The 25,978-nt window shown below is 46.9% G+C and overlaps 1 long non-coding RNA gene across 4 annotated transcripts in view; it reads left to right on the forward strand.

Annotated features, from left to right (window-relative positions):
• The first annotated feature begins 137 nt into the window (after positions 1 to 137).
• Positions 138 to 25,978, forward strand: part of LOC308652598 — a 184,948-nt gene continuing 159,107 nt past the window's right edge. For all 4 annotated transcript variants that reach the window (XR_014022831.1, XR_014022832.1, XR_014022833.1 and 1 more), the window contains exon 1: positions 138 to 720. This is a non-coding gene — a long non-coding RNA (uncharacterized lncRNA). The remainder of the gene's footprint in view (positions 721 to 25,978) is intronic.

Below are 25,978 nucleotides of genomic sequence, written 5' to 3' on the forward strand. Positions count from 1 at the left end.
TATACCGCGCCTCCGCGGCCTGGGGCCCCGCCCACTGGCGGCCCGAGTGGCCAATCGTGGCGCGGAGAGGCGGGGCCTGAGTCTCGAAGGGGCGGGCGCCGGGCTGGCACAAAGGAGCCAGAAGGGGCCGGCTGGGGAGCGGGGGCGCGGAGAAAGGCGGAGGGAGCGGGAGGAGGGCTCCTGCGGCCGCGCAGCCCCCTCCCCGCTCCTGGCTGGGTGCTCACCGCCTTAGGTGGTGGAACAACCTGCACCTGAGTCGCTTGGAGCCCGAAGGATGCCGGGAACCCCGGGCCCACTGTGGTGACCCAGCCCTTCTTCCCGCCTGCTCTCGGTCTCCCCTAACTGTAGGTCCACCTCTCCTAGGCCCTGGCTGTGTGGGGGAAGGTCACTCCGGGACGCCCGTGACTCTGCCCAGCTCCGCCCCGCCTGCCTCTCAGCTCTGGCACCTGCCGCCCCCTCGCGCTCCCTACCACTGCGGTCGCAGTTCCGGCCCGTCCCTCTCCTTCCAGGCCCACCCAGCCGGCAGCCCCAGTTCCTTACTCCTAGGCTGTGCTTCCTGTGGGCGGCCTGAACCACCTGGAGCAGGACAATTGCCAAACCCACTCAGGGCGGTAGCCTGGAGTGAGTCGTCCTATCGAAACCGGTTGTGGCTCAGGCCATCCTAGACCCCGGGGGACAATGTCTGCACGTGACCCGGCCACCCAGGACTCTCCTCGCCAGGTCGGTGGCTGGTATTCTAATTGGCATGCTTTCACTCCCCCTTAGGGCGCCCCTTGGGGGTACCGACCTCTTTGCTGAGCTGTAAAATTTTTGAAGCCAAAGTGCATTTGGGAAAACCCAGGTCAAATGGCAGAGCGTTGCAGAGCAGCCCTGGGCATGGAGTACCCCTTCCCATCCTGTATCTGCAGCTGCTGAAAAGCCAAACTCGTGTTTCCATTCCCCTCCACTGAGCCTCTGAGCAGCTTCACACATCATTCTCAGGGCAGTGACACAGCAGAAAAATGAGGGATGCTTCTGCAGTCACTGCAGAGAAGCCCCATCCCAAGAGAGGAGCATGGCCCATCCTGGAAAGGGGGACTTCCCAGCCCCATATCAAGGATTTACCCAATACAGAGATGTTTGTTCTGGCCACCCAAGGTTGTCCCCAAGGTCGACCTTGCAGGCCTCTGGACAAGCTTCACAAAATGCGCTCTTTCTCACTCATCTTTCTCAAGGCCACTTGGAAGACCTGAGCAAACTCCAAAATTCCTGAAATTCAGGGGAGAAGCATCCACCTACTCATACAGTCCCAGAGGGGCTGCTGTGGGGCTCTGTCAAGGGTGACTGAGAATGGCCTGTTGGGAAAGGAAGCCATCCCCTACTTTGCCTCTGCAGTGTTTATGTTGGCAAAGCCCCAAGTTGTGGTTGGTGGTAGGAGAACTAGAGTCAGAGGCTGCACCTGCAGATATGGTGCCCCTGGTCCCCCTCCAGGCAGGAGTTACCTCATAGAGGAGTTTCCAGCAGAACAGGTCACTGTGAAGGGCATGTGTTTGTTGAGTGTCCACTATAGAAAGAGGGAGTAAACCCTGTGGGCAGAACCAGCAAGAAAGGGTGAATGAGGGAAGGTGGTGTGGGAAGGAGGGAGGTGATTGAGGGGAGGTTGCCCTTCCTATGCCCCACTGACCCCCCCCCCACTCCAGGAGAAGCTTGTGGTAAAACAAAGTATGTACTGAGAGGTTCACAGTGATCAATTTTTCATCACGATCCCTTTTTTTCTTACATAGAAAGTGCCCTACCTTAGCTCTCCAGGGCTGAAGTCTGATGCTGTGTCTAGCAAAGACAGGCTTCTTGGCTTTCTCTCCCGTCCTTGACCTACTGTCTTCCTCTGGCAGATATCTCCCCTCTTAATTTTTGATTCCCTGGCTTTGCTTTCTCTCCCTCCATGCATGAAACTCTCCCCAGGTTTTGACGGAGCCCTGAGAGTCAGGCCTGCAGAGCCAGTGCAGCATACCATTCTAAACCACTGTCCTCTTGGCTTCCTAGAAACCTCCATGTTTCCACCCCAGCCGGGTATGGTGAGCATGATCTCAGCCCTGTGGGAAGCAGAGACCTCTCAGTGGCTCACCTCCAACTCCACCTGGCTGGCCACTGTATCTGGAATTGTCCCACCCATCCAACCTCCTCACCACGTGGTACCCTCTGGGGAAGAGCCAAACAGCCTGTGTCCGCATTCCAGCTCCAGTGTGTGCTAGCTGTGTGACCTTGGGCAAATCATTTGTTCTCTTTAGGGCTGTCCCCTCAGTGGTAAAACTGAAGTGATACATGGTAGCAAGGATGAAATGGGAGACGTGGGAAAGTGCTAAGCACAGTGCCTGGTCCATAACAAGAGCTATTAAGTAGCTAGCTTAGTTATAATTCCCTGTTTCCACTTGACCTTGTCTAACCTTGGAGCTGTTGCAATGAATTTGCCACCTCTCTGATACTTACCCCCTGCCAGGATTCTGGAGTTCCCATCAAGCTAGTAGAAGGTCACCCTGACAATTCCCCACCCTCCATGCCACTTTTCCCCTTGCTTCACAACGTGCTTCCTGTTCTGTGACCTCTCTAACTCCAGTAATGAATAACTCAAGCACATAATGTCCCTTTGGGCTGTACTGGGCTGGGCTTTTGTTCCAAGGCCCCTTCTGTGAAGGGTGCTGTGGCAGCAGGTTGAAAGCAAAAATTGTGTGGTTCTCGGGAGAAAGGGGTGCCTCTGGCAGGTGGGGTGTGTAGCTGGGTGTGGAGGGAGGTGTAGGTCCTAGGAGCTAAGAAGCTGTTTAATACGAGTTTGTGAAGTGCAGTGTTTCTCTGCAGAACAAAGGAGGAGAAAATTCAGTTTAAAGGCTCAGGATATTTTTCTGTGCAGGCTAGGGAAGAGATGGTTCTGGAGTCCTGTGATTGGCTCTCCCCAAGGTTAATGCTGTGTGTGGGTGGATGGAGGAGAGGCAGGAAGCAGAAATGGCAGCAGAGAGTAGAAGGGGGTTATGGACCTCTGTCCAAGTGAGGATGATAGGTTCTAACACGGAAAACAACCAGAAACTATTGTGGTTGAAACAGAACCTCTTGGAGGCAGAGCCAGGGTCCAGTGGATGAAAGCAGGACAAGGCAGTCCTGTTAGTAGCAAGACAACCAGTCAGAAATGGGACTGGGAGAAGAGACAGGACAAGTCATTCCCAGTAATAAGGTCCCAGGAAGGCTAAAATTAGGGTGCAAAAGAGAGGGTGCAACTTGGCAGTCTGCGTGAGAGAGACCCAGACCTGACAAACAGATCTCCCAAGCTGTTGGCTCTCTGACCCCCTTGACCCCACGGGCCCCCACTGCCACACACCATGCAGTTGCTCTACAGAGAGCTGCAGAGGGGCAGGCTGCCAATCCCACGCTCACACGTGCTCACACACAGTGGGGTGCTTTTCAGCCAGCCTGGAGTATTTTAAGTACGGAGTGAGGGGAGGGGGGATGTGTGGCACAGTGACTCATCCTGGCAGCAGCAACTGTATGCAGTGCAGAGGAAAAATGCTCAATGGCGGGCTCTGTTGGCAGTGAGAAGCAGCCAGAGTGTGCAGCCCTGCGATGCAGAGCTTGGGAAAGGCTGCAGTCTGGTCACCATGGCAGGGGCGTGGGTGGACGCCTGGGTAACACCTGACTCAAGGCTGGGCAGAGTGCCCCAACCATCTATCACAGAAGGACGCCTGACTGCTCCACAGGGCATCACTCTGCTTCAGAATGGACCCTCGAGTTCAGTAGAAAAGCAAATCATTCTCCAAACTGGTTTTGGACTCCTAGAGAAACCAGAGACCCTGGATGGGGACAAATAGAATTATTCCTTTGCTGCTTTCATCTGAGGTCATTCTGGCACTTTCCTGTGTGCTGAGAGCCATTAGCCAAGTAGGTACGACAATTTCCTTGCCAGCGTACCCCATGTTGCTTAGAGGAAGGACTCGTGGAAATGGACCTGCCTTGGACATTTGCAGTGACATTGCATGTATGTTTGAGAAGGGTGACCGTGCTCAAGGACCAGGGTGGATCCGGGTTTAGGGAGGATCCTACTGGATTAGGGCGGTTCCAGGTTTAAGGTGTACCCTGCTGGGAATAGGGCGCATCCTGCTGCCTCAGGCACGCCCGCTCCTTGAGTTCCTGTTGAGTTCTCGTGGGATTCAGAGAGTATTTTTTGGGATACAGAGCCGAGTGGAAGGGTGGATTTCCCCAGAACGTGTGTAGAGTGCCGGTGTGAGTTCGGGAATAAAGAATTGCTGTTTGAATCTACAAGGCTGTGAGTGGCTTGTGATTTTGTGCCCAGCCAGACTGCGGCACCTATGTCTCTGGGTCTGGAGTTGAAACCTTGTCCTATGTGAGGACATAGCGTGAAAATAATGAAAAGCAATCTTTTTACCTTACCCACTGGTATGTTGGACTCTTCCTACCTTCAGTGGGAGTAACCGGTTATCTCGGCTGCCAGGTCCTGACTGGCAGTCTTCCTTAAGTTGCTCTCTGATGAACTGTTTCTTTTTTCTTTTTCTTTTTCTCTTTTCATATTGAGGATTGAACCCAGGGGTGCTCAACCACTGAGCCACATCCCCAGCCCTTTTTTATATTTTATTTAGAGACAGGGTCTCACTGAGTTGCTAAGTGCCTTGCTAAGTTGCTGAGACTGGCTTTGAACTTGCAACTCTCCTGCCTCAGCCTCCTGAGCTGAGGGATTACAGGTGTGCACCACTGTGCCTAGCTGCTAGGCTGTTTCTTAACAGGGATGTCCACAAACCATGTGTAGTGAGACCTGCCAGAATTCCTCTGCACCCCTGTGAAGTATACGGATGGTGGAGGTGACCATAGCAGAGAGGACACATGGAGAGTGCTTGTTACTTTGTTTGTTTTAGGAGGACCACTGAGGAGCATTGTCTGTAAGAAATCATGACTCCCTCAAATGATTGCCATTTGGCAGGACTAGGACTCCAGGGAAGTGGCGCCAGATCACTGTTACAGCTTTCAGAGCCAGCTCACCTGCTCCTTGTGCTCCGCTAATGCAGGGAACCAACCAGTGCATTCTGTCAAGTTCCAAAACTGGGTGTGTAGTTCAGCTCCATCCCCAGCACTGGGGAGGCTGAGGTTGAGGCTAAAGATCATCTGAGGTCAGCCTGGACAACAATAAAAGACCCCCATCTCCAAAAGTTAATGAACAAAAGTTCCTTTTCAGAATTTTCCACTTTCTTAAAAGGTAACCATTGAGCACTTTTCTGAGAACTAATCTCACTAAGGGTAGATCCACTACCGCATTACCCTGGCAGATAGGAATTGTTATCAGGAAACCTGCCTGGATCTCAGCTGGCCAAAATTCAGCCATCCACCCACATGAGAAATAAGCAAACCAAGCCATGTAGAAGGGGAAAACAAAATGTATGCAGTTTGAACAAACAGGGAGAAGCAGCTAGCTTGTTTCTCCACTGGTCCTATAGAAGGATCACAATTTATAGAAACAAAGGCCAGGAGATGTGCATATGTAGATTTATTTAGGCTGTGAAGCATAAGAGAAAACAGGAGCTCTGTTTCAGTATGGTCTCATCAGCCCCAGGAAGGATAGATGACACTGGGATGGGGGTGGATTTTTATAAGCCCCTTTCTGCAGGAAATCTGAAGTCTTCTAGAGATGAAAGGTATGCCTATTTTATGGTCTGCTTAATCTTCAACTTCTTACTGAAGCGATAGCTGAAGGCCAGGAGGAGTCATTGTGGATAACTCCTGTTTTAGTGCTGAAGATAATGGCAGAGGGCCTCGAGCTCAGGCTCCCATCTGCTGGGTCTGTGTAGCTAGCCAGCTAGTCTCCAGTCGAATGCCTCCAGGGGCTGTGTCCTCCCCACCTGGCAGCAGGACATCCTGTTGTTGGGAAACTCGCAGTAGCTCCTCATAACTTCTGACGGGTCCCTGTTCTCAGCTTTGGAGGACAAGATGCGAGTCTGCTGTGTGTTCAACACGGCAGCCCTGCATGTATTGAGAACATCTCTTCCCTAGTTTCTACTTTCAAGAGTAGAAGCTCTCCTGTTTCTCCGGACCTGGTGAGGTGGCATCTGACTCCCTCCTGGCCCTTTCTGCCTTCCTCTGCATAATTTCTTACCTGTTGGTGTCCTTTTTCAAGCAGGGACTCTGGTTCTGAGGAGCACAGAGTCTAGGGAACCTATACTTTACGGGAGATGCTACCCTTTTTCTCAGTTACTATTATACTAAAGCTATGCTTCATGTTTTCTTGAGCCAAGACCTCTCTGAAGTCAGATAAGTGTTTTAGAAAAAGATCTTGCACTTGCAAAAACAGACACACCCTCTCTCAAAATCTAAGTCAAGTACAATGGATACACATGGAACACCCAGTCAGGGGACACCAATCCCTGGACTCCAGGACAGGTGACTGGGAATGCTCCTGTTTCAGGCACTGTCCTGGAAGTGGTGTGGGCCAGGGTCTGGAGGTCACGTTTTCTAACTTCTGTAGCCTTCACTCCCTAAAGCAACTCAGCTGCATGCTGAATTCCTGAATTTGTCCTCTCTTCTGACCAGCTTCCTCACTCCCCACGGTGCTACCTTGCCAGCTGCAGTTCTCAGGGCCTTCCTTGCTCACCATCTTGCAGCTGCAGACCCACTGCTAACTGGCAAAGCTTGCTTTGCTTTTTCAGTCTGGATTCCAGGCAGAGAGACTCAGATCAGTACAGTTCACGTCTTCCTAGCAGGTCATAGGTTGCTGGGAAACCAAAGCCCTTAATGCCTTGGCCTGGGCTCCTCCCTGCAGTGAGGCCAGGATGTGGAGGGAGCCAGGCAGGCTCAAATGGCTGCTGAGCCATTGGCTGGCCCTGGAGCAGACAGCACTTACTCAGGTGAGCAGCTCGACAGGTAGGGGCAGACAGAGAGGAGAACCTTTAAACCTCATGAGATATGTCGGTTTTCTTCTTTCCGGAGCACTGTACCTTTCCATATCATCCTGGAAATATAGCATTTAGTTTGTAGGGATTAAACCAAAGGGAAGTAATGAAAAATGATTGTTTTATTTTTCTTTGGGGAGGAGCTGGGAGAAAGGAAAATGCAAACTAATTTGCATAAACTGGATTACAATTTTATTTATACTCATCTCTCTAAAAAGTAACGAGGAGGGTTTTATTCTCTTGAGGAGCAAATCCTTTAGGCAAACCGGTTGTATCCTAGGCAGCCAACAGTGTCATTTTTGCATTAATAAATGATGGCATGCAGTGTTGCCCGCTGGAAGCTGCTTCCACTGAAGCGCATCCTGCAAACCTGGTGGCTTGTCCATTTATTCAGTGCCGCACGACCCACCTAGGTTCTCAGCTTCTGGGTTCTAAAAGCCAGTTCTGTGCTTTTACTCACAGGGGTGCCACCAGGGGACAATGCCCAGGGAAATAAGTGAGTGACCAGGAGATAGCACCACTGGGTCCTGGATCCCCAGGAGTTCTTGCTTCATTTAAACCTCCATCATCTCCTTAGAAGCTACAATGATGCATAATAGCTGCATTAATGACTTTTCCTGTAAATCAGGTTCTATGCCAAGTACTTAATATGGATGACCTTTTATTTTCTATTAATGTTTTTACAACTTAAGGAGGTAACTCCTATTATTATCATTGTCATTTACAAAAGAAGCAAATAACTCCTAGAGATTAAGTCCCTAAAGAGAGAAGAAGGAAGGCTACATTCAGACCAAGGCCCCAGTTTCAGAACCATTAGGTCTAACTGTGTCCTCAGAAGGAAGCTAGACCCGTGGAAAGGGCAAGCATAGCTCAGGGCACCAAATGGGTGCTACCATGCAAAGCCTGTCTGCTTTTTAGGTTAAAAGCTCTCCAAGGAAACAGGACTCTTCTTTGGGTTACAGTTTAAAAATCCTTTCTTGGACTTATGCCCTCATCCATCAATCATTCACCAATTACTCGCTGTGTGTGCAGCATTGCTGTGGAGACTCGGAGAACAACAAAGGCCGGTTAAGATAGCACCTGGACTTTCAGCAGTGAAGTCTGGGGAGGAGGAGGGCCACTCAGGAATGAGCGAGCAACAGTGCTGGGGGTAAAGATTATTCCACAACGGAGACCACAAACCTGAGGTGCAATGGGAGCTTAGAGAGTGCTGACAGCCTCGTGCAGGAGGTGGGCCCTGAACAGGACAATGACAGACCAGGAGGAGCAGAGAGGAAGGAGCATTCCTCCTGGTTACTGAGGAGCGGTGTGGTGAGCTGCCGCAGAGAATCCAGGTGCTTCAGCAGCTCCTTCTCGCTGGTGGGGTCAGCCTGACCCTTGCCAGGGGTGCTGGGAGAGCCCACGGAGAGGACCTGCTCCCTCCTGAGCTTTGAGGAGACTTCCCGAAGTTGACGGCACTTGGTCGAGGGAGAGGTAGCCTCTAGAACAAGGGCAGGGCAGGCAGCGGGAAGCGTGTGCAGACTCAGGGAAGGGGGCTGTTTCATTGGGTAGATGGGGACAAAATTTATTTGGTTTTTGAATTAAAAAAGATGACGCCTTCAGGGTGTGGGGTCTAGAGGGCCCTCTCCGAAGGAAGAACTAGAGTGAAGCAGATCAGAGTTCCTCAGGAAACTCCAATATCACTCAGAGCCCCCACTCACAGGGCAGGATGCAAAGGTACACAGCTCCTCTGAGACAGAACCCGGCCTGCCTCCCGGCTGCTCCACTCCCTTGCAGAGCTGGGTGACACTGGGCTCTGGGCCACCAGCCAGCAGGAAAGTCAGAGGCAGCACATCCTTCCGGTCTGCACCCCCTGTAGCGTCTGTGTTGTGTTTGCTGAAGGAAATGTTGACACACTCAGCAGCCTTTCCCCTGCAGCAGTCTCGGGATATTCGACACTAGCGAGGCTCCTGGTTTCTTAGCCTCCCCGGGAATCTGGATGTGCAGGGAAGCGCTGGTCCTGGAGGCGACGTTTCTCAATGGCAGAACACAGCGCTGAGGGGGGAGCATGTCCCTCTGCCAACAGCGAAAGACAAGATGCTCCTCCCCATCTCTCCAGTGTGAAGCCAAGTGATCTGTCCTCCCAGACCAACTGGGAGCTAAGTAACTTTCTGGAGCTTACCTGGTAACCCAACCTTCATGGTATGATTGACGCATTGTAGAATGTGTTGTAAGCTCCAATAAGTAACATCTAGATACACCATCTTTTGGTAAGATGGACATTTTTTTCATCCTAATAATAATTTCCTTTGATGGGCATTAAGTAAGGCTGAACAGGCCTGGGCTTAGAAACTATCAGATTTCTAAGAAGGCTATTTTTTCAGATGAGAAAAATGGAACACCAGTGTGGGAAAATGGTGAGTTGGTGGTAGGACTGGCTTCAGATGGAGGCCTCTTGCCCCCTGGGTCATGTTCAGTTCCTATCAAGACTCAGCTTGGATCATCCTAAAGAAGCAGTCACAAATGAAGGTAGAGGATAGCATTCCTATATTTGAGGGATGCCCCCACTCCAGCCTCAAGAAAAATCTTCACTGTGACCCTCCATTAAAAAGAATAAAGAAAGAGAAAAGAAAAGAAAGGAAAATCTCCATGGAAGTTAAAAAAAAATGAGGATAGTTTTGACTGGCAGTAATGGAAACCCAAAATAACAGGGATTTCTGCAGCATAGGATACTATTTCCCTCTTTCTTACATGTTCAGCAGTAGGTGGTCCATGTCAGGGCGATGACTTTATTCTGTTAAGTACTCAGGGAGCCAGACCCCTTCCAGCCTCCCCTTTACCATTCCTCCTACATGGTCCAGATGGTCCCTGGGGTGCCAACGTCCCATCCAGGCCGGAGGGAAAGACAAAGGGGAAAGCCACCGGCACAATTGCCCTCTACAGAAATATCCATCCTAGAAATGGCCCCAGGACACTCTGTTCCCATCTCACTGCTCAGAACCTGGCCTCACTTAGATATAGGGAAGCCGAGGAAGAGTTTTTATTCTGGGTACCATGTGCCCAGCTCAAACTAAGAGGTTCTGCTGTTGTCTTTGCCATGGGAGGAGAAGAGTTGGCACATAGGATTTACTATTGTCCAGGACTTTTCAAATACAAATCCTGGGAGGGAATCCTTATCTAACACTTTATTCTTCAATGAGATCAAATCCCTTTCTTTTGTGTTAAGAAAAACAATCCATTTTAAGAGTAAACCATTAGAGGAGTCCAGGCCACTGGGGTCACAGGAGGTGGCTCTGGAAGCACTGGGGAGCAGATCTGGAAAAGATCCTAAGAAGTGTGTGGAAAACAGGTGCAGGAGAGGCAGGCACCGCCGGGGCTTGGTCTTTTGGCAAGGATATCCTGTCCCCCACCTTCTCTGCTTCCCAGGGTGATGGTGGCTCCAGACTCTGCCAACCTCTTTGCGGGCCTGTGGGATGCAGACAGCTGTGGCCCATTCCTAGCGTGGGTAGTGGTGACACAAAATGTGTGATTTCCTCAGGCCCAGATGCCCTCTGCAGCCTCAGTTTTGGCTTGATGACTTGACACCTGGTCTCAGTGCAGTTCACTTTTAGTTGTGAATTAAGAGCTACTTTTAGCAAATCCATGTCTTCACTTGCACCAGCCTTCCAGAAGGCTAGAATGTCAGGGTGACATTTGGAAGTCTGCCTGAGTTGACTAACATTGGAGTCCCCATTACTGAAGACACTGGGTAACTTTGGCTACTCCAAACTCCCTCTGGCCACAAGGCCTTCGCATGGGCCATTCCCTCGTAGTCTGTAAGGTCCGTCTCTCTCCTCTTGGCTGGATGATCCCTACTAAGCCTTCAGAGGAAATGTCCTTGTACTCAGGAACTAGGGAAAATGCGTGAGCCTGAGGTCTTCTGGACACTGTGTGATTCTGCTTTGTGCCATGCGTTGCAGATGGGGTTCTTCAAGTGGATTACTGACGTACACTTTAATGTCATGAGAAGAGACTCTCCATGTCTCTTCTGTGTCTTAGCACAGTGAAGGGTAAATATTCTGCATGTGGTAATTTAGTTAAATGGATGAAGTGGTTCCCCTGCACCTGTGTCTCCAATCCTAATGGAATCACATAGTGTCTCAATATACCAACCACCAGCTGTCCCTCAAATGTACCTGGTTAACTTCCTTGGATGCAGATTCCTGGTATTTATCCTGTCCTACTGAACCAGATTATCAGGATAGGGCTCAGGAATCTGCAAGGGAACAAGCCTCCCAGGTAATTGTTAACTTTAATATTTGAGACGTGCCACTGTAGGGCGTGTGAGGAATTTGGGGAGTCAGGACAGCAACATCATTAAAAGCCTCAAGCTGAGTGTAGGAATGAGCCTTGTGGATGAGACTATTGTGAACGAGCTACCTCAGTGTTCTTAAATTAGAAAGAAGCATACAACACTATTTTACTCTTTGAGATTTGAAAAATGCCAGGGAAAATTTGGAGACAGCTGTGTATGGAGTTTAGGAAGTCAAGGTTATGTGAAAATAGAGCAGTGTTCACAGTGTGTTCGCGATGGCACCTTTGCGCAGAGGTTTGAGAGACAGAAACAGAGACTTGACTGTTACCAGTTACTTGTTCTCTCTCCTTGCCCCACCAAGCCCTCATCCCCACATAGACCCGTGACATAATGCTGAGTCCTCTGCAGTACCTCAAGTCTGATTTCAAGGCTCCAAGCTAATCAGGCATGTAATCTCCTATTAACACTGTCCAAACCAGGGAGTTGGCCAACTTTAATCTTTGATTTCTTAAAAAAAAAAATACAACAACAAAAGCAAACAGCAGAGCATCCTGTGTGCTGAAGTTGAGATGCTCTAAAGGAGCCATTTAACTGCAAAGGGCAGGAAAGCCCAGAGCAAGAGCCGCACCGGGTGTCTGCGTTTCTCCCTTGCTGCCACCTTGTGCTGCTCCTTTTACTCCACTCCAGAGCTCTCCTCTTCCTCATCAGGATCCTCTACCCTGGGCCTCCTTGAGGGCAGGCTCCTGTCTTTTGTTAAGGATCACAGATTCTTTACCTTCCATGGATGTTTCCCCCTTTCTCTCAATGCCCCAGGACCCTCCTGATTTTTAAAAGTATTTTAGCAAAATCTTGAAAAATGACTGTCATTTCTTTTTCTTTTTTAAATAAGTCACTGTATTGTCTCACTAAATACCCAACTCCCGTTATTAATAGCTCCACTAAAAACAAATGATCTGGGAGCATGAATAAAGATAAAAGTACACCCCTGCAAACCTCAAAACATGAGTACCCAGAGGTACAAGTCCAGGACCTGGAGTAATTTGTCCAGCTGTGCTTATAGGTGAGCCCCTTGCCAGTGTGGACCACGTCTCACCTCTGAATTCTCCACAGTGACCAACACAGTGCCTGGAGCACAGGAGGTTCAGGATGTTGCTTGAACAAATGATGGCAGGAGGGAGGCATCTCTAGTTTTAACCTGCTGGTTGCATGTAAGGTTGCTGTTTAGAGTAAACTTCTGAACCCCAAAGGTTCAGAACAGCAACCTGCCTGGCCAGGGGGTTCAGAAAATAGTTATGAGCAGGAGTTACAAACTACTCCCTCCTGGTAGGCCATGATCTCCCAACCCAGCCCTTGGGTTCTTACAGATACGATCCCCAACCCTTCAGGGATCTTTTCAGGTCATGGGAATGAAGAATCCTTTTTCTAAGAAAAAAGAATTTTGCTGACAAAATGTAGGGCATTCCATCTAGAAGTCCCTTCCCAGTTAGGCAAATGTATTTCACCGTGGTGCTGTGGGAGGTGCGCGGGTGGAGACTGAGCATCTAGGTCTGGGAGAGTTACTTAACTCTCAGGCTTCCTGCTCTCATTGTGAAACTGGACACAATCATGACTGTATGTGATTGTCTCTGTGGAAACCTGAAGCCATTAATGTAAAGGGCTTAGGACTTAATAGAAGCTCAATAAATGATAGATTTTTGCACTTGAATCAAAGCTTCGTGAGATCTGATATTTTTGTCCGCTTTGTCCCCCCTGGCACTCAAGTCTGACTCAAAATAAGCACTTAGAATATTTGTTAAATAAATTATGTATTTGACTACTTGCTGCATGACAGAGTGGATGTGCATCCCTGTCCTTTGAATATATTAAAATAGTATGGCGCTGAGTGCTGCCATTAGCATCTGGCTATAAGACTGAGCCACACCAGTGACAGTGGTGTGCTTTCTGAATATCATGTGGCAGTGGCAGGAGGCACATGCTCTGTGTCAGTAGATCTCAAAGCATAGTCCCCAGACCAGCAGTACCAGCAGCCTGAGAACTTGTTAGAAACGTAAATTGCAGACCCCGCTCCTGACCTGCTGAATCTGAAATTCTTGGTGTGGAGGCAGGAATCCATTTCCAAGTCCTTCATTTGATGCAGATGTGCATCCGAGTTTGAGGGCTGGCACCCTGGCATGTATAAAAGGCTCCTGTGCTGTAGTTAGAAATGATCTCAGCATCTGATGTCCAAGAATAGATGACGTGCCCCTACAGAAGGTGATCCACGGGGAATTTTAGAATATGATGCTTATAGAATTAATGTCTTCCGGGTGGAGGATTTTCAGGAACCTCCACCAAGCAACAGATTGTGAGTTCAAATGCTTCAGTGTCTTGTGGTGGGCAGCCACTACTAGAAGTGCTCCCTGTACTGCTGTTTTGCCAGGGTGCCCCATTCACCCAGTGGTGGCCGCGTGGATGAGGTGGGCCCTGACTCCAGGGAAAGTTCATCTCTAGACTGGCCCGCAGTTCTTTTAAGATACAAGTCAGTGTAGCAGAGACCCCAACGACAGTGGCTCAAGGAACACATCAGGCAGCCTAGAGGGGAAGGGTCGCTGTGACGATGTCAAGGTCCGTGGTCTTCCCCTCCGTCGCTCTCACACCCCCTCGGAGATGCCCCCTCTTGCATGTGGGAGCCAAGAGCACATCTGTGTTCTATCCTACTGAGCCAACACAGGAAGCTCCTCGTCCTCGTCCTCTTTATCTGATAGTGAAACTAAGTTGCAGGGGAAAATGGGTCCTCTTGGAGTCCAACAATAAGGCTGGGGCACAATATGGTTGGCTCTTGATTAATTACTGATTCACTCATGGTGGTCCTCATTCCCCCTTCTCCTCTGTCCACTGATAAGAATATGATTGAGACGGGCCATTTCTTTTGCCAAGGTATGAATAAAATTCCTAGTATTAATAATTAATAATTCCTGGTATTAATAAAAGAGTCTTTATTTAAATGTATTAAAGCTGACTTTTTGGAGGTGAGGGTACCAGGGATTGAACTCAGGGGCACTTGACCTCTGAGCCACACCCCAGCCCTATTTTGTATTTTATTTAGAGGCAGGATCTCACTGAGTTGCTTAGAGCCTCACTTTTTAAAATTTTTAAATTTCAATATGTTATACAACAGAATGCATTACAATTCATATTACACAATTTTTCATATCTCTGGTTATACACAAAGTAAAGTCACATCCTTTGTGTCTTCATACATATACTTAGGGTCAGGGTCATGATGACCATCACATTCCACCGTCTTTCCTACCGCTATGCCCTCTCCCTTCCACTCCCTCCCCTTTCCCCTTTGCCTTGTCTAGAGTTCATTGAATCCTCTCACCCTTACCCCCCACACACAGCATATTATGAATCAGCATCCTTAAATCATATAAATCATTCACATTTGGTTTTTTGGGATTGGATAATTTCATTTAGCATTATATTCTTCGGCTCAATCCATTTGCCTGCAAATTCCATGATTTTATTTTCTTTTAATGTTGAGTAATATTCAATTGTGTATTTATGCCACATTTTTTGGATCCATTCATCTACTGAAGTACATCTAGGTTGGTTCCACAGTTTAACTATTGTGAATTGTGCTGCTATAAACATTGATGTGGCTGTGTCCCTGTAGTATTCTGTTTTTAAGTCCTTTGGGTATAGACTGAGGAGTAGGGTAGCTGAGTCAAATGGTGGTTCCAATCCCAGTTTTCCAAGGATTCTCCACACTGATTTCCATATTCATTGCATCAATTTGCAGTCCCACCAGCAGTATATGAGTGTGCCTTTTTCCCCACATCCTCAAGAACTCTTATTGTTTATATACTTGATAACTGCCATTCTAATTGGAGTGAGATGAAATCTTAGAGTAGTTTTGATTTGCATTTCTCTAATTGCTAGATTAGAGATGCTGAACATTTTTTCCTATATTTGTTGATTGATTGTATATCCTCTTCTGAAAAGTGTCTGTTCAGTTCCTTTGCCCATTTATTGATTGGGTTATTTGTCTTTTTGTTGTTACGATTTTTGAGTTCTTTATATATTCTAGAGATTAGTGCTTTGACGTGTGTGGTAAGAATTTGTTCCCAATTAGTAGGCTCTCTATTCACCTCACAGATTGTTTTGTAAAAGCTATCTATGCTAAGCCCCAGGCCAACATCATTCTAAATGAAGAAAAATTGAAAGCATTCCCTCTAAAAACTGGAACAAGACAAGGATGTCCTCTTTCACCATTACTTGAAACACTGGCCAGAGCAATTAGATGAGAAAAATTAAAGGGATATGGATGGGTAACGAAGAACTCAAATTAGCACTATTTGCTGATGATATGATTCTATACCTAGAAGACCCAAAAAATTCCACCAGAAAAAATCTAGAACTAGTTAATGAATTCAGCAAAGTAGCAGGATACAAAATCAACACCCATAAATCAAAGGCATTTCTGTACATCAGTGACAAATCCTCTGAAAGGGAAACAAGGAACACTACCTCATTTATAATAGTCTCATAAAAAAAAATACTTGGGAATCAACTTAACAAAAGAGGTAAAATATATCTACAGTGAAAACTACAGAACACTAAAGAAAGAAATTAAAGAAGACCTTAGAAGATGGAAAGATCTACCTAGCTCTTGGATAGGCAGAATTAATATTGTCAAAATGACCACACTACCGAAAGCACTATACAGATTTAATGCAATTCAATCAAAATCCCAATGACATTCCTCATAGAAATAAAAAAAGCAATCATGAAATTCATCTGGAAAAGTAAGAGACCCAGAAAGTTAAAGCAATCCTTAGCAAGAAGAGTGAAGCAGTTGGCGTTACCAGAACTTAAAACTATACTACAGAGCAATAGTGACAAAACAGCCTGGTATTGGCACCAAAACAGACTGGTAGACCAAAGGTACAGAATAGAGGACACAGAGATTAACCCACATAATTACAGTTATCTTACATTGGACAATAGTGCCAAAAACGTACAATGGAGAAAAGATAGTCTCTTCAATAAATGGTGCTGGGAAAATTGGAAATCCATATGCAACAAAATGAAATTAAACCCATATCTTTCACCATGCACAAAATTCAACTCAAAGTGGATCAAGGACCTAGGAATTAAACCAGAGACACTGTGTCTAATAGGAGAAAAGTAGGCCCAAATCTTCATCATGTCAGATTAAGCCCCAACTTCCTTAACAAGACTCCTATAGCGCAAGAATTAATATCAAGAATCAATTAAATGGGATGGATTCAAACTAAAAAGCTTCTTCTCAGCAATAGAGCCTCACGTTTGCTGAAGATGGCATTGAATTTGTGATATTCCTGCCTCAGCCTCCTGAGCTGCAGGAATTACAGGCATATGCCACTGTGCCTATCACTGAAGCAGATTTTACCACAGCTTTAAACACCGACAAAGTTTGATCAAGTTTTCGTTCCCTCCTATTAGTTATTAGTGACCCGGGAAAATTAATCTTCAGTTTTTTCCAAGTGGAAATATTAATTCCTTTCCAGTTCATTTGAGGATTAAAAGTGTATGGCAGTGCCTGGCACACAATGGCATGGCCTGATGAAGAGCCCAGTCCCCACCCCTTCTTCCCACCTTCTGTAAGGCCCACGGTGAGCAGAACAACATGGAATTGCAGTGGTCCCACTGTCTTACTGGAAATTGTGTGTCATCAAGGCATAGCCCGTGGAAGTGTGACCAACCAGAGACAAAGCCAAGAAACGCAGGATGGATTAGACCTCACCAGGTGCGGGGAGGATGGAGGCCAAACGTTGACTTTATTTTAAAAAAATATTTACAAAATCCGATTGGGGTTTTTCTGGTGATTCCCCTTAGTTTATCATAACCCTTCACTAAACGCACCCATGATCACCAGTCTACATAGAGCAGCTTTGCCTTGTCTCCGCTGTGGCTCTAGACTTTGGTGTCTTGTGAGGTGGACTCTGTTCCTTTGCCAACGAACCCTAAGAGGTCAGAGCTGAGAGGGACTTTAGAGGTCATGTGGCCTGACCTTCTCACCTTGTGACTGAAGACACCTTCCTTTCTCTTGCTTGGTCTGCACCATGCCTTGTATACAGTGGGGGATTAATACATAGTGATCAAACAAACTGATGTCCTTGATATTCTTTTTTATGTCCTTTACATTCTTGATAATTTTCCTTCCTCCTCCTCCTCCTCCTCTCTGTGAGCAAGGATGCAGAAACACTTTGAAACTCTGAGCACAATTGTCCTGTGTTTGATGCTGGCATTAACTGCTCCATAGGGGTCACTTGTTTGTATGAGCCTTTTCCTCCTGAAATGACCTTTATTTACTACAGTTCACATTTAGCCTAGAACATGAATCCAGTGTATTCTAGTCATTGTATGAACATTCCTGGTCCTTCCGTTGTCATATTAGACCTATATGATACCCCAAACAGCTTGTATGAATACTGTCGCTGTGACCTCCTGCACCACAACTGGGAGCCACCAGGCCAAGTTCACCTGTGCGCTTGGCTTCACGAGGATGCAACCTCGGCAGCTGTGCAGGGGCCTCAGCTTAAAAGGACCTAGGCATGGTCCGATAAGGAATATGATCAAGATGGGCCTTACACCATTTGTTTTTGCCAGGGTGTGACTTTCCTGGTATTCATAGAAGAGTCTTTACCTAGATGAATTGAAGCTGATTGTTTTTAGGGGGGGATGGGTACGAGGGATTGAACTCAGGGGCACTCTACCACTGAGTCACATCCCCAGCCTATTTTGTATTTTGTTTAGACACGGGGTCTCACTGAGTTACTCAGTGCCTTGCTTTTGTGAGGCTGGCTTTGAACTCAGGATATTCCTGCCTTAGGCTCCTGAGCCACTCAGATGTCATCCTCTGGAAATTTAAATGATTGTTTAGCCGTGCCCTGTGTTTTCATTTTGCACTGAATCCTGCACATCCCGCAGCAGGTCCTTCCTGGTCCCTCAAGTGCTTGAGTATCTCCTGTCCCTTCACATCTTCCGACCCCCCTTTCTGATGGCAGCAAATCACATGCCCCCGTCTCAGTGAGACTGGAACAGCAGCCAGGACTTCAGAATAAACAAGCAAGTGTGCTCTTCAAAATAGATGGCTCTTCATGTGCATGGCAAGCCAAGGCAAGGGGACCAACATGTGTCAGTCACCTACTGGAGCCAACCAGCGATGGATTTCCGTGTAGATCCTGCTCAGCCGTCACCACAACCTGGGAGATAGTGCAGTTCTGATTTTACAGCGTGGAGAACCGAGGCTCAGGAAGATCAGTGACTCTGGACTGTCCAGTATCAAGCTTTAGGCTCTCTTGGGACCACCTGAAACCAGCATGGGAGTGGCCCATGCCCTTCAGCTGACAGTGTGGGGAAGCAGACCAGCCGCCGGGGGTCTCCAGTGTGCTCTGGGGTCTCCAGTCCAGACCAGCCTGCTGCACAGGTGGTGCTCAGCACCTGTCCCCGCAGGACGGAAGAGGACAGCAGGTTACTCACCAACCGCCACATGGCATCTGCTGGGCACCAGGTGGCATCTGCCCTGTGGGATGAGACAAGAGTGGGAAAGGCCTCACTCTGTTCTCCAGAGGCCACAGACCAAGAGACGGGAGCAGACGCTTCATCCGCTCCACCCCAGCACTGGGGCAGCCTGCACTCTGAAATCGGTAGTCAGGACTGGGAGCAAAGATAGGAAATGGGTAGAAGAAACCACAGATTGGCGGCTGGGTGGAGTGGCTGCGAGTTAATTAAACCTGCAATAATTCACATCATTGGTTTAACAGCTAGCTCTGGCCAAGCCACACCATCCTCTACCTTAGTAAAGAAGCGTACTTTGTGAAAAGTGACAAGAAGAGGAGTTGAGTATCAAAACAGTTCTGTCCTGGGTCCTCGCCTGCTGCCTGGTTGCAGAGCTTGGAAGGGCCATTGATTGTTTAACTGCCAGCGGGGCAGGGAGGCCAGAGTTATGCTCAGCAGAGGCAGGAACGGAGCACGGTTCTGTGTGTGTTTCCATGGCAACAGTGATAACAGCTTATATTTATAGACCTTCTATCTCCAAGGAGCTCAAAGCACTTTACAGACATGTTATCTCTCTTCTATAGGAGACCCGGGTGGGGGGAGTGAGGGAGAGGGAGAGAGAGATGTGTGGAGAGAGGGAGAGGGAGGGAGAGGAGGGCAGGAGAGGATGAAGGAGGGGCTGAAGGACATGGTGTACTATTAGGCACATTTCACAGATGGTGCAGAGTGGGGAAGTCAATGACCCCAGGTGGCACGGTAAGCCAGCGACAGATGGTAGGTTGGATGGACCTAGACGCTCATATAACTCCTGGAGCCCTCTCTGCTGGCCTTGGGCAGATGTCAGGCTTAGCTGCTGTCTCCCAGGCCCCTAGTTCTGTTCAGTGTCATCTGGGTGATCAGGTAACTCTGGGGACATCAAAGGCAGACTGGCTGTGCTCTTGTTGATAGGAAACACAGGGACAGCTCTTCCATAGAGTCTTGGGGGTAATGTCTGGACGGCCATCAGGGAAGGCCAGATTGTATTCCCAGGGAGGAGAGGCCCAGGTGCCCTGAGAGCCTACAGAGAAAGTGGTGCACCATGTGCAGAGGGTCCCCATCCTCGGATGGAAAGGTCCTTAAAGGGACCCCATTTCATGGTGTCTCGGGCCCTCAGAGGGAGTGCTTCCCGGGTACTTCTGATTGGAAGGTTATAGCCCAAGAAATTGAGAAAGCATTTTGTAAATCTCAGATCTACTCCTCCTGCAGGACACACTTTGCATGAGGAAAGCCTGCGGAGGGAGGCTCTGCCCAGGTGTCGGAGTGGCCTCCCTTCCCTGCCTGGAGGAGGGCGGTCCTCATTCTGCTTTAGCCCACCTGTGCCTAGTCCCCACTTCTCACCCTCACAGACCTTCGATTTCCCCTCTGGCCCTCACCTCACTCCCCATTTAGGCTTTGGAAAAGGGAACTATTTTCTCTTTTTAAAAAGAGTCAGGATGTGCAGAGCGTTCTGTGAGCACGGCCAGAAGTCCCCATGGCAACGTGGAGACACAGAGTCCTTCCTCCTGGTCCTCAGTGGGCTCTGTGAGCACAGTGCTGTTCCTGCAGCCATGAGCTCAGGCCTGAGCCAAAGACGAGCTCTTCTCTGGCCTTGCCCTGTGTAGGCTTTGGAGACTAAGGGGTGGTGGTTTGGGAGATGACCCTCAGGAAAAGTTAAAAGGTTTGATCTGTGAATAGACTTCTGATTCCCAAAGCAAGGCCTGGAGGCTCTGTCCAGAGAGTAGGGCTCTCTCGCCTTCCCAGGTGGGCCGCAGCCACACTGCCTTTCTTTCCGCCCTCCTCCCCCGGACCTTGGGCTCCAAGAGGGGAAGAGGCCTGTCTTGTCTGCTTCTCTTCTGCAAACGAGCAGACCCAGGTCCAAGTGTGACAGATTCCTCCAGAGCACAGGAAACCACCCACCACCAGTGCTATCAGTAGACACAGGAAGAAAACTGGGATGTGTGGAAGGACGTAAATGTCCTCTCATTTCAGAAGTACGTGGTATGCTTCGATGCGGAAATGGCCCAGAGGACTCTTCTGATGAGAATTCCTAAGAGCAGCCCGGGAAACTGCTTGTCTGAAAGGGCCCATGTTCCCACAGGGCACTGGGGCTGACAGGTGGGGGTTCATTCTTTCTTTCTTTTTGATCTATTTTTTAAAATTTATTCTAATTAGTTATACATGATAATAGAATGCATTTCGACACATCATATATAAATGGAGTGTAACTTCTCATTCTTCTGGTTGTACATGATGTAGAATTATACCAGTTGTGCAATCATATAAGCACATAGGGTAATAACATCCAATCCATTCCACTGTCCTTCCTGCCCAGATACCCCCTCCCCTCCCTTCACTCCCCTCTGTCTAATCCAGAGTACCTCTATTTTTCCCTAGTCTCCCCCCACCTTACTATGAATTAGTATCTGTATATCAGAGAAGACATTCAGCCTTTGGTTCTTTGGGATTGGCTTATTTTGCTTAGCATGATATTCTCCGGTTCCATCCATTTACTTGCAAATGCCATAATCTCACTCTTCTTTAGGGCTGAGTAATATTCTATTGTGTATATATATCATATCTTCTTTATCCATTCATCTTTATCCAAACAAACTATGGTTGTTTCTATAGTTTAGCTCTTATGAGTTGAGCTGCTATAAACATTGATGTGGCTGCGTCACTGTAGTATGCTGATTTTAAGTCCTTGGGGTATAAACTGAGGAGTAGGATAACTGGGTCAAAGTGGTTCCATTCCAAGTTTTCTGAGGAATCTCCTTACTGCTTTCCAGACTGGTTGCACCAATTTGCAGTCCCACCAAAAATGTATGTATTTACCTTTATCCCCACACCCTCACCAACATTTATTGTTGCTTGTACTCGATAATTGCCATTCTGACTGGAGTGAGATGAAATCTCAGTGTAGATCTTTTGTGGGTCAGGGTATTGGGGATTGAACACAGGGGTGCTTAATCACTGAGCCACATCCCCAGCCCTTTTAAAAATATTTTATTTAAAGATAGGGTCTCACCAAGTTGCTAAGTGCCTTGATAAATTGCTGAGACTGGCTTTGAACTCGCAATCCTTCTCAGCCTCTTGAGCCACTGGGATTATAGGCATGCACCACTGTGCCTGGCTCAGTGTAGTTTTGATTTGCATTTCTCTAATTGCTAGAGAAGTCAAACAGTTTTTCATATATTTGCTGGTTGATTATATTTCTTCTTCTGTGAAGTGTCTGTTCATTTCCTTAGGCCATTTTTTGATTGGGTTATTTGTATTTTTTTTGGGGGGGTTAAGTTTTTTGAGTTCTTTATCTGTCCTAGAGATTAACCCTCTGAGGTGCATGTGATAACAATTTTCTCCCATTCTGTAGGCTGTCTATTCATATTATTGATTGTTTCCTTTGCTGAAAAGAAGCTTTTTAGTTTGATTCCATCCCATTTATTGATTCTTGGTTTTACTTCTTGTGCTTTAGGGGTCTTGTTAAAGAAGTCAGTTCCTAAGCCAACATGGTGAAGATTTGGGCCTACTTTTTCTTCTATTAGGAGCAGGGTCTCTGTTCTAACAGTGCCTAAGTTCTTGATCCATTTTGAGTTGAGTTTTGTACAGGTGAGAGAGAGGTATTTAATTTCATTTTGCTACATGTGGCTTTCCAGTTTTCCCAGCATCATTTGTTGAAGACGCTGTCTTTTCTCCAGTGTATATTTCTGGTTCCTTTGTCTAGTAGGAGATAGCTGTGTTTATGTGGGTGTGTCCCTGTGTCTTCTATTCTGTTCCATGGGTCTGCATGTCTGTTTTGGTGCCAATACCATGCCATTTTTGTTGCTATGGCTCTGAAGTATAATTTAAGGTCTGGTCCTGTGATGCCTCCTGCTTCACTTATCTTGCTAAGAATTGCTTTGGCTATTCTGGATCTCTTATTTTCCCAAATGAATTTCATGATTGCTTTTCCTATTTCTATGAAGAATGTCATTGGTATTTTAAGAGGAATTGCATTAAACTATATAATGCTTCTGGTAGTACCGTCATTTTTGACAATGTTAATTCTGGCAAGGGAGTTTCTGACTTGGGTTCCTACCAAGGGTTAGTGGCTTCCAATATCATTGCATATAACCAAGGTCCTGATTATGGCCATGAGGTTCTGTACCTAAAGTCAGCACTCCCAATCATCTGGGGAGACTTTGTTTTCATTAATTGATTTAAACATTTTCTATTATTATTATTAGACCTTTATAGTTCCATATAGCAGTTGGATTCACCCCGACAAATTCATACATGCATGGAAATTGACAATGGTTCATAATACCCCCCCCTTTTCCTCCCATCCTCCATCCCCTCTCTTGGGGAGACCTTTAAAGATTCTGATGCCCAGATCACACCCTGGTCCAACTCAGTCAGATTCTCTGCAAGAGAGCTAAGCCTCTGGATCTCTTTTCATGAGAGTACACTTGACAGACGAGAAATCATCCATACTTAAAGCATACAGTTTGGTAAGTCTGATATATGAAAACGCCCGTGAAGTCATCACCACTTCCAGATGGTGAGCATGCCCGTCTCTCCTCTGCCTGAACCCCTCATTTCCATGTTTCCTTGTGCCCCCTTGTCACCCTGCCCCTCACCTTCAAGCAGCCAGTGATCTGCTTTCTGTCACTATAGGTCAGCCTGCATGTTCTAGGGTTATATATCAATGCAATCAGAGGCTATGTTCTCAACTTTTAAAACCTGACTTCTTTCCCTTGTTGTGGTTATTTGAGATCCTCCATGTTGTCGCATAGATCACAGGGATTTTCTTTCAAGCTCACTTTCCCCCTCCCCTGCTGCTGGGCTGAGAGCACCAGCCGAGCCTACACTCTGGGATGCTGATGTGCTCCAGATGCCACCAGCATCTGGTTCAAGAAGGTTCTGAGCTGCTCTGAAGGCTGGTGTGTGTGGACCTTAGGGTGGCCATGGTTGACCCAGGTCACGCCCCCTGTGGGTTCACTACACTGAGGGGGCAGTTTCTTAGGGTCTCAGCCTCTCCCCTCCCCTGTTGTCACTGTCTCCAACACTATCTCTACCTCTCTGGGGTCACAACACTCCTTGCCCAGGAGTCTGGGAGTGGCCAGGGGGCCACGCAGCTAAGGAGCACCTGCCTCAGGAGCACCTGCCCTTCCTCCATGGACTCCACCCCCAGTATCTGCATGGCCTTCTCCAGGCCAGGCTTTCTACGCTGGTCACTGGAGTCCGCAGAGCTGGCATGAGCCCGGTTCTCAGCTCCCTGCTGTTTCCTTGCCAAAAATATATCTGCAACTGGAATTCCATGTGGAAAGTATTTGACAAACAGGATTTCTTGGGAGAATATTTTACTTTCCCTTATCAAAGTGTAATGTGCTGAGGGCTTGGCCGTACCCGCTAATTAAGTGATGGAGATCTTAACGGATGACTCTCGGCCCTTGATGGTGTCCCAGTCCCTTAATTTGAACACCTTTAGAACTAGTAAAGACTCCAAACCAACAACATTCGAAGTGCACATGAGTATTTAAGATTCTGACTCAAGGAACGTCTTACTTCCCCAGTGCCTTTGTGGGAGGAAAAGTCCAGAGTTGATTCCTGGTGTCAGTTACTTTCTAACAACTCTCAGCCCCTGTGGAGTCATTTGAAAAGTTTGCTCTCAAAGAACTACTCAAATCTTTAGAAGGCAAGAAGGAGATATGTATAATATTATAGCAAGAACTTTTGATAAGGAAATTTAAGGTGGATTTTTTGGGTCTCATTTTTATTTTGAAAAGCTGTGTAGGAAGCGTTTATTGTTTTGTTTTGTTTGGGTACTAGGGATTGAACCCAGGGATGCTCTACCACTGGGCTGTATCTCCAGCCCTTTTGGTTTTTATTTTGAGTAAGGATCTTGCTAAGTTGCTGAGCCTGGCCTTGAACTTTGGATCCTCCTTCCTTAGCCTTCTAAGTCACTGGGATTACAGGCAGGTGCTATCATGCCTGGTGGAAGTGCACTATTTTAACAATGTCCTATTTGATAGAGGATAAATAAGGATACATAGATATCTTCTATCTCACATAACTGATGTTATGATTGGGCTAGTAAAAACAATGATCTTCCTCTGAAAATATTTATTAAACCTACAGAATAAAGAAGACCTTGTCTGTACCTTGATTTATAAATTAAACTGCAGGATATCTTAACAACAATAACAAAACAAATCTAAAAACCAAACTTTCTTTAAAAAGATTGTTGGAATGAGCAAGTAAATTGTGATGGATAACTTAAAAAATAGGTGAGATTTATTGGTCGATTCATTGCTGACGGACATTGACCTCTTTATAGACTTACATTTTAACTTTTATATGAATATGTTGAGGGCAAGGTACAGAATCCAAGTGTGTCATGGGATCCTGGCACTCTGGAACAGGACCAGTTCTGAGAGACTTTGAATTCTAGTTGTTAAATGCTGACGTTAAGCAAAGTATGAAAAGAAAACTATGTGGCTCTCAGGTTTTGGAAAATGAGGGAAATTATACTTGTTAATCTAGTGGGTTCCTCATAGTTTAAATATTCTAGATTTTGTAAGTACAAATTCATTCAGTCATTTAAAATAGAAACTTCGCAGGGAAATAATAACTCTGCAATTAGTGTGTGCTGCTACCAGGTGAGGTGATACTGTGTCCATGGGTTACGTGCTCCAAGTGGTATTCTCAAGCCATGCCTGTAGTGTATCTGAAATTTATATTATACTTCTATGTTTAATCCCCTCTGAAACAAATATTTGTTTAAATGTTAGCTCAGACATTATCATGTGCTCACTGACCAGAGTCGCGATCTGATTTTATCGATTTTCTCAGGCTGCTTGAGAATGCCATTCGTGTATTTGATCTGTGTGTGTGCTTGTTGGCCTGCGTCTCAGGCTGGGCACTGGTGACAGTAATGGGGCACATTTCTGATTCCACGACTGTGAAACAAAACTTTGTCCAAACACAAGAGGCACTTCCTGTCTCCTTAGGACAGAGGCTCTTTAATCACAGGAACCATTGGCTTAACTGCATGTTCTCTAGAAACAAACACCGTGACAAGACATTTTGATAAAGAAATATTAAATAATATTCTTAGTGACATTTTTTACTTTTATAACCTGAGAAAGTGAAATATTCTAACAGCATCCTATCTGAAAACATTTATTTTTATCATTGTGTATTGTATGTTAAAATAAAATCATAAACATTTGCAAGACTTTTTCAAATAGTGTGAAGGACTTCCACA

The sequence above is a fragment of the Spermophilus citellus genome, assembly GCF_964194105.1.
Source record: "Spermophilus citellus genome assembly, chromosome: 6".
NCBI classification, from domain to species: Eukaryota; Metazoa; Chordata; class Mammalia; order Rodentia; family Sciuridae; genus Spermophilus; species Spermophilus citellus.